Raw genomic sequence first — 9,371 nt, 5'->3', positions numbered from 1 at the left:
TTGGGTACACCGGAGAGGGGGATGTTGAGGATTGCCAGGGCCTTAAGAAACTGACGCCAGCCGGGAGGCCTTCGGTCATCAGCAACCTTGTGGGCAGCCGTGGTACTTTTAAGCAAGTCCTGCATATGGGACCCCCTAACCACAGAGCCCTGAAGGATAAACTCTCCAGAGTCGTTCCAAGCAGCTATCCCCTTTGAGTCTTTTATCTTGTTCATAATGTATTTAACATTCTTCCTGTTACGTAAAGGCACATGTGTCAGTAGGTCATGCATAACTTTATCTTCAAATGGCATTTGAGCTTCACCCGACATATTATCTCCACTAGGTAAGATCGACGGTACAGGCCTTACAGGGGCATGGCTATCGTTAGGTTCGACATCTGTTAAAGGGTCCGGTAGGGAAAGGGTTAAATGGTTAGTCTCTCTCTCCCCTTGCTTTACCCGAGTCAAATACCTTTGCATTAGGTTTGTGTATTTTTGAATCTTATCATAGGGGTTCAATCCTTTTCGGTTCAAAACATCCTTCATGGCCGTATCCAAATCATTTTCCGCTGTTTGTCTGATATCTTCAGGACCCTGCATTTGTTTTTTAAGTCTATCCAACTCTTGTTGAGGCACCAAGTACATTTTAGTGGCCATCACACCCACGTGTTCAACCACCACGTCTGGCCGCAATAAGGCTGGTGATGAAGGGCACGGCTATACTGAGTAAAGGTAGAAGAAAACCCCCAGACTGTTGTATACTATGTCTTTTCTTTTGAAGACTGGCCCTTTTATTGGCAAAGAGTTTGATCGCTGTCTTTTGTCTCCTTAATTTTTTCAATTGGTTCAGGGTGAGTGGAATGCGTCCTTTGAGAAGATTCAAAGCAATCTCACATAGGGCTAATATGAGATCTGAAGAACAGCGACCCAAGATGGCCTTCCGTTCTTTAGCTGTAGAACCTACTAGCCTTCTCAAGAGGGGGAGGTTTCTTTTTAAACGCAGAGACATAGCGTTTACTTTTTAGGAAGGTATGCAGCAGGCCTCTCCCCCGGAAACAGCCCTGTACGTAGCCTAAGGTGTTCTGGAGTATTTGCTTTTAAATCCACGATTAAATAAGAAAATGGCTCTTTGGTAGCGTCCTCATAGCTCTCCATAAAGTATGATTTCCGTCCAGGGTACATCTGCTGAGCTAGAGTGCTAATTTGCAGTTTGTCTCTAGGATTTTTAAACAATACCATGTAGTTGGCATTCAAGCTAATGGTCCGACTATTTTTACCTTGGTGAAACACATTCTGGACCAAGTAAAGCACGGACAGGTTTCTATGATGAGTATATTGGGTAAAAGCTCGTGCAATTTCAGGGTGTTCGCTACCAGCAAATAGCATATCGTCCAAAACCAGCAGATTATTTACATGTGGGGGGAGAAGTTCATCATCAGACAGAGAATCGGGTATTCCTTCAACAAACTTGATTTTTATTGTCTTCAATAATTCATCATACAGAGGTTGGTAACATGAATAACACCATACAATATTGTCAGGCTTTTGAGATAACACATGTTCAGAATTCTCTAAAATACTTTTTACAAAAAAAGTTTTGCCACTGTTTGAAGGGCCGGCAATTAATGCTGAAAAAGGCAATTGTAGCCGGGGGTCAAAACCCTCGACAGCAGTCATAATATCTTAAGCTTTAAGACACACTGGGGCTTGTAGCATAAGTCAGTAGCCAAAGGGCAATGTGGTACCGTCAGGCAATAGCTGTCTCTTGTCATAGACTACCCTGAATCTTTTAGTGAGTGGTGCGTTTCTTAGATGGAACCCCTTTTTATCCCTCACTATTTTGTTGTAGGAGCTCAAAATCTCCAAGTCACTATTCTTGTCCTTTACGAACCCCTCGACCAAGCGCGTGATTGATTCCAAGTTTACACGCGGTGCATTTTCATAGTTTTGAGTCACGCCTTTGGCTTTCAACACCACGTGATTGGCTTTAGTCCTAAAAGCATAGCTTTTTGGACCACATGAGGACCATTCTGTAATATGGTCACCCTCTTCGAGTTCACTCGTTAAACCCCCAAGATAGTTGCTAAGTGGGGGGGTCCAATCCCCCGGTTTGCTTACATAGACCACAGAGTCTGTGTCGTGGTAAAGAACCCGCCTCTGAAGCTGTTCCATGAGGGTGTACAGTTCAAGGCGGCCATAGGCTGTGGTAAATGCTGCAAGAAACACATTTACATTACCCGGGGGTAGAACCCACTTTTGGTGGCGCCTCCATTGCACCAAGGCAATGTCTTGACTCAAGAAGGAAAAATGTGAAATTTCGTATTGGTCCGAAAAAACAAATTCCAAAAATTCTTCGGGGTCTTTAATGATCGAAGTTGTTAGCATATTGCATCTCTGCGCTAATTTCCCCCAAAGGGAGTTCAAGTACAATTTCGACACATTTCTTTTGGTTTTGTTGACCTCTATTCTGTCAGGGTCAAGAAGTATGCCTTCTCTGTCATGGTAGTCTTGAATGTACTGGTCTTTACTTTCTTGATCTGTGACCGATGCAGGATAGCCTGAAGCCATCTGCTTGCATCTCAAGAAGGTTTTGATGTACTCTTTAAAAAGTGTGTCTGATTTCCTGGAAAAGTTCCACACTTCAAAGATTTTGGCCACACGATACCCCTTCTCTAAAGCCTTAGAGAATTCTACAGTGACCCATACACCGGTCAGGGCTCTTTCTTGATCTGTGTGATCACAGGGGTTTTCCTGGTTGTGGTTTTCACAGCATGTGCGACAAAGGGGAAAGAAAAGTTTTCCTTTAGGACCCTTGTAAGGCAACACAGGTATAAACAGCCCCCTAGGAGGGTAGACAGTCGCTTTGATTAAACCAAAATAATTTTGGGGTTCGTCAAAGTCGCTGTGAATAATTTCAGGATGCCCTATAGGATAGAATGAGGAACTCATTACATGAGGATATAGGGATGTAAAATCTACATAGCCTATTGTCTCGTCGGGTTGAGCTACATAACGCAATGTCAAAGCATTGGTCCGGCCTCCAAACAAGGCCTGACGCGGTTCCAGGGGCTCTGGAGGGTCATAATGGGTAAGGAAGGCCTTAACACTAGGATCTGCCTTTTTGAGGGCTGTCCATTCGTGCTCCCACAAAACCACAACTTTTAACCCGTAAGTAGCCTTTAAAGAATTCAGTTTGTCTTGAAACTCTTGGTACATTTCCCCAAAAGTCTTTTGGGTTAGGACACACAAGGTGTGGGGGACAAAGCATAATTTACAACCGTGGAAGAAACAACCGTTGTACTCATACACTGTCTCAACCCCGTCAATCTGTGTGTATCCATCTACATGGTAAGGCCCAAAAGCCTTCTCCCCCCGATTCAAAGCATGTTGGATAAAAATATCTTTATCCTGGGCCAAGTACTCCAACCATTGAATGGAACCACTAGAGTAGGCCTTGAATTGGCGTCGGTAGTTGTCTGGCGATGGGATAGCTATAGATTCAGGAGTTAGATAGTGTGTACGATAGGTTTTCATGCACGCTGATGCAATAGTTGTACAGCTCCAGGGGTCAATGCCCGCATCTTTGATTACCTCTTCTCTGAATCTGAGGCATCCTTCACGAAGTATAACAACGTCATTGTCACAGTATGATTCCATCTCTTTATGGAAATCAAAAGTGCCATGTCTTACGGTCTCGTACCATGTCATGAATCTCTCACGCTCTTTGGGAGACATTTGATCACACCCGTACATTTCGGGGGCTGGATAAGATCCTATATAATGTAGATTCTCCTCAGATGTGAAGAAATGAGGGAAATAGCCTTTGACAGAGTTTTCAAAACCCAAGGCCTCTGGCATTTGAGCCAATCTCATGGGTAAGAAGCTTAAGCTGTCAATGTATCTCTGTTTGAAGGCGGGGTCAACAAAGCATAATATTTTACTCCCTTGAGCTATGACACTGGGTGCCACGCCTTGCTGTATCAAAGGGTTCAGAAGCAGATAGGAGTCATAGGCCCTAGCATTGTGAGCTATAAACGTGAAGTTTCTGTACTGGGCTTTTCTAAAATGTTTTAGAAAGAGTCGGGCACAATCGGGTCCCTCGGCCGACCATTTTTCACCCTTGAAAGTCATGGTTGACACAAAAATAGGCAAATGAACCCCTGATTGCTGAGTTCTCTCAAAATCATAAAACACATATTTCTCTGTATGTTCATCTTCAGCCAAGGGCTGAATGTAACACTCATGTGTTACTTCTTGAACCGCTTCCGCGTCTCTGCTTTTCAAAGGACCTTTACAGATTGGGCAGTGTATAATTCCACAAACATGAGGTTTAGGGCTATCTATTTTAAGGTTGTAATTGCAATGACATTTTGGACATTTCTTGTTAATGTCACAACTGCTTACAGATTTACATGCCTTGGGATGCCATGTTTCAGTTTTGTGTTTTTCGTAACAGTAGGCCGAACGACATGTGCGGTGACAATCCGCACAGGGGGTCAAGTTTAGCGGCTGCATAGGGCAATGTTTATCCAGACATACTGAACAGTTGTAACGGCACGAGTGCCCCCCCATGCGTGTGTAGCCGGTATGACAGGCTGGACAGACATATGGCGCGCCTAAAAAGGCTGTGATGTTAGTTACGGCATAGTAATGCTCATTTTGCACATAAAAGTACATAGTCTTAGGATGTGGTTCGGGTATATTTTGGAACTTGAGGAGAGCGTCATTAGCCCTACTGTGGTACAAAACCACAATCTTGATGTTCAGAAAGTTTTCAAATTTGACTATGTCTGAGAAAGCCACAGCATCCTGTATACCGAGACCCACCGCAGTTTGTAGCTCTCGAGCTTTATGTAACGCGGCTTGATCAGTACATCCGGGGCTGAGTAAGTGGGCCAAACCTATGGCAAAACATAGCTTATTACCTGGATTGTGAACGTTTATGAGATAGGCCCTTTTATTGCTTATGATTTCGGACTGCATTAAACTCTCGAGCTTTCGTCTCTGACCCCCGCCCCCTTGTGGTTGGCGTACTAATTGTACTACAAGTTCGAGGGTCCTATCTGCTAGCACGTTTAAATTTGACTGTACAAGGCGTTCTAGCAGTTTAACAAATTGTTCAAGCTCTGCTTCACCATTCTGTAAAATAAGCGATACCTTGCTCTGTAGACTGTCTCCACAAATTTCCAACTGTAAGAGATCCCTAGGTTCGCTATAATCTCTAATCCTCGCTAACAGTTCATTCAAAGTGTCCATAAGCATTACGTAAAACACAGCATATTCCCGAATCTGACCCCCCCATGCGAAATTGAAAAACTGGCGAACCTCAATATTGTTGAATTTATTTCGACGCAAAACATGTACACTTCGATCAAGACCTCCCCCCTCCAGATTTACTAGGCAATTGTCCAACTGTTCAAAAACATCGTATTGGGTTTCAGACTCTTCGGACATTGGTGTTAAAGGCTGATTTATAGGTGTCTGGGGTGCCGAATTAAACCTAGCGCTCTCGTTCTGTACACTGATCTCAAGACCGCCCCCCTCCAGATTTGCTAGACATTTGTCCAACTGTTCAAAAACATCATATTGCCTTTCAGACTCTTCGGACAATGTTGTTAAAGGCTGTCTTAGAGGTGTCTGTGGGGCCGAATTAAACCTAGGGCTCGCGTTAAGCTGGGTAATTAGAGATATGATGGTTTCGGGAATCTGTGTTAACATGTTTTCCTCGGAAGGCCCTGACTCATTCATACGTGTAATAATGTCTATGAGTTCGGAGGGAATCTGGGATAATAGATTTTCATCTATTGTCATTATGTCAATTACCCCCGAATCATTCATATGGTTAACTATATCTTGGAGCTCTGTAGGGATCCTGGCTAAGAGTGTTTCAATTGTCTCACTTTGGTCTATAGGGGGCGCCATCTGTCTAATTAAGGATGTGTGTGTGTGTGTGTGTGTTTACATGTGTGTTTTTTAACGGCGGTATTTGCTTGTTTTAGCCCTAATGTTTTTTAACATACGGGGTAGCTCGCTACGCCAGAATGACACATCCTGATTGTATTGATGCTCGAGTAGAATACACATGCGCCTCTGGAGTAGAGCCTTTCGTGATTTTAAACCCAGGGTAAACGCTTTGAAAAAACGTTCTTGGTCTATTTCAGAATCTGCTGTTTCCCCCACAGAATTGGCCGATTCAAGAAGGTTGGCAGCTTCACAGAACATCAAATCGTCTACCTCAGAAATGTCATTTAAATCTTTGACATCATCAGGTTTCGCTGGTGTCTTTGGAGCCTCCTCGGGGATGCTTGTCTGGGCATCCTCCGATGTTTGTGCGTTGTGTTCATAAGCCGGTGAGGAGTCTGAAATAAAAATAATACATACACAAATAGGTTATTAACCCTAAAATATGTTAAAAATGCCAAATACATTTCAGATATAAGCCTATATATTAACAATACATTAATTAAATACCTCGGCTTTTTTGACGAGGGCTGTTCTGAAGAAGCTCTGAAACCAGGGGCTGTTGTCTTTGTTCAACCTGTATTACAACATCTGCAGGTCCGGTAGATGGGGAGCCTGAAAAAACAAACAAACAAAAAAACAGCATTAGGCCTTGTTTTAACATATTCCGGCATAAAAAAAATATATAAATATTAAAATAATAATATATATAAATAATAATATATAATTGATTCATACCTAGTCCTTGGAACGACGTCTCGTGAATATCGGCCAAGTAGAATTGTTCGGGTGAAGCGGAACTGTGGATCTGAGCACTAATTATCCTTTGGTGTTTAGAAATATGGGGGACAACGTTGTCCTGGCCAAGGGGAGTTGACCTGCCGTTTAAAGTCTCTGTTCGCTGCTTTTGTGTAAATACATCCTGGGAGTAGGGCAGAATTGTCTCGTAGTCATATGCTTCGCAGAAACCGTTCAGGCTCCATAGGGCATCGTTTAACCTTCTAGGCTTTAGGTCCTCTGTAAACATATAAAATAACTTTTAATATAAGATGCCCACACTTTTTGTTTTTAAGGTATAAATATTTTTATGTATGGAATTCTTGGAGCTTACTTACGTTGACAATTCAGGGCAGGCGTTTGTTTGTAGGCACTTTGTTTCGGAGCCCCATGGGATGGTTCGAGCTCAGTTATACCTCGGAGTATCTGCGTGAATGCTTCAGAATCTATAAAACATTCGACAATATTAAAGCTATAATCACTTTAGCTAATATTGCCTTGTTATACGGTAAGCATACTGATCCTAATGATTGTTTAATATTTCTATAACATCCCACGCTTTTCAAACAATTCCCCACAACAATCAAATCTAATAAAGATTTATTTCAAGAACTCACCTTGCGATAGATCCATTAGACTGTTTTCCCCGATTATCTTTTTAACGCTTCAGTCCGATAACGATTCTTGGAGTTTCTGGAGGTGCTGTTTGCATCGGAACTAAAACGCTGCTAACATTGCCCATGGTTTCTAGCGCTTTTGTACCCTACGACCTAGAGAAAAACCCCTGAATGATTTTTTTACATAGCATTTGGGGTTTGTCGTTTTTTCGGGCTATACCCCCGCCCATGGTATATTTGACACATTTCAAACACATGGTATTGGGTGTGTCTAAACATTAGGATCCTTTTGGAGCTTCTAAAATCTCCGGGGTGCTAGCACCTAGATGCATGGGGGTGTGTTGTTCTCGACATCGCTGGGATGAATGACTTTTTAGCCCACCTAAAAAAAATAGTTTTATGAAAGGCCTTTAAGATTAGGAGTCGTAAGACACAATATTATTGTTGGGGGGTAGGCATCTGTTTTGCAGGCTAGTGTAAACCTTGGTTTCAAACGACCCACCAGGCATGCAATGGTATTTTTTTAACAAACAACCCGCCCCCCCTTTTTCTGTTTTTGAAACACACACACACACACACACACACACAGCCACTACAGAAAACTCCCTCACGCACATGCGCGCGCACATGGCTTTTTCCGCAAGATTTTTCTCAGGGACAGACTGCGCTAAGAGTGAACAAACGCGAGAGTTCATAACGTGGTGAGATTCTGATTTTAAAACCATTTATTTCATTCAAAATATTTAGTACATACATTTTATATCGTTACATTCTTAAGGTATTTTACGATGCCTTTCTTACAGATCCTGGGAGCTTATGCAACCAACCGCCATTGTCCGTGTCGAGTTCACCCTCAAAAGGCAAGGCTCTCTTGCTATGTCCATCAACACATGGTAAGTTTTCACTCCAGGGGTAGATCCGCCGTCGGGCCTTTTGGTCTTGACTCTGTCTCAAGGAAAGCCTCGCCCAGCGCTTTAACTGTTCCCCATTTTGGAAGAGAATGTCCAGCTTATTCATAAGTGTTATGAAAATTGGATAATCCACCCATTTAAAACTAAACACAGGAATAAAAAAGTTTACATGTTTGCGGGCTCTGGAAGCTACCGGAGAATTGACAGACTTTGTAGCATTAGCCTTATCATAAAGGTCACAGGCTAAAATTGTCACTTTGTTGTCAGGGCTATAGTCCATTGAAGCAATTCTTAGAGCCTTGAGATCACTGCGGCCGCAGACCTGTTCTTCCAACGCATATCCTGGCACATTTGTAACACTTAGGACCTGTTCAATTTTACAAAGAGCCAGCCTGATGTTTAGCCATTCTCTCATCCCCAGAGCCGGGGGAAAACTCCCAGGTTTTGCAGGATAAAGGGGTTTGGGTCCACGGTCTGTGAATATCTTTACCGTAGAATCCTCCGGGTGGAATATGTAAGACATGTGGCCCTCACTCGTACCCAAAAATCCTTTAAAACATTCTGGAGCTTCACACAGAACTTCTTCAAGGCTTTGGTCACTGGGTTCATGACAAGCCGAGCATAACATCCCTAAAATTGGCATAGGTGTCATTTTTGTTTAATATTCAGGGGGGTTATCATGTACATCTTAAACAGGTATTGTTCAGCGGCTTTATAAGGGCCTTAACCAACCCAAACCGTGAGAAACAGTAACCGGTTGACCTGACACATGGTCACTTACTCAACCCTGGCATGCACCCTTCTACATGACATAGGGTCATAAATCATTACATAGGGTCATAAATCAGGCTTGGGTCATCAATCAGTAACGGCCTGTCAAAGGGACCCTTACTCACCCCCATAGCCCCCACCTAACCAGGCTTGTCTATCAGGCTTGGGTCATCAATCATTAACGGCCTGTCAAATGGACCCTTACTCACCCCATAGCCCCCACCTAACCAGGCTTGCCTGACCAGAAGACATGCACACGTCATCACTACATAGGGTTCACATAGAGTTCACATAGGTTCACATAGGGTCATCAAATCAAAATTTTGACCCGTGACATCTACTCTATTCTCTCC

This window comes from Oncorhynchus kisutch, linkage group LG6, assembly GCF_002021735.2.
Source record: "Oncorhynchus kisutch isolate 150728-3 linkage group LG6, Okis_V2, whole genome shotgun sequence".
Lineage (NCBI taxonomy): Eukaryota > Metazoa > Chordata > Actinopteri > Salmoniformes > Salmonidae > Oncorhynchus > Oncorhynchus kisutch.
Note: the sequence above shows the minus strand (reverse complement) of the source record.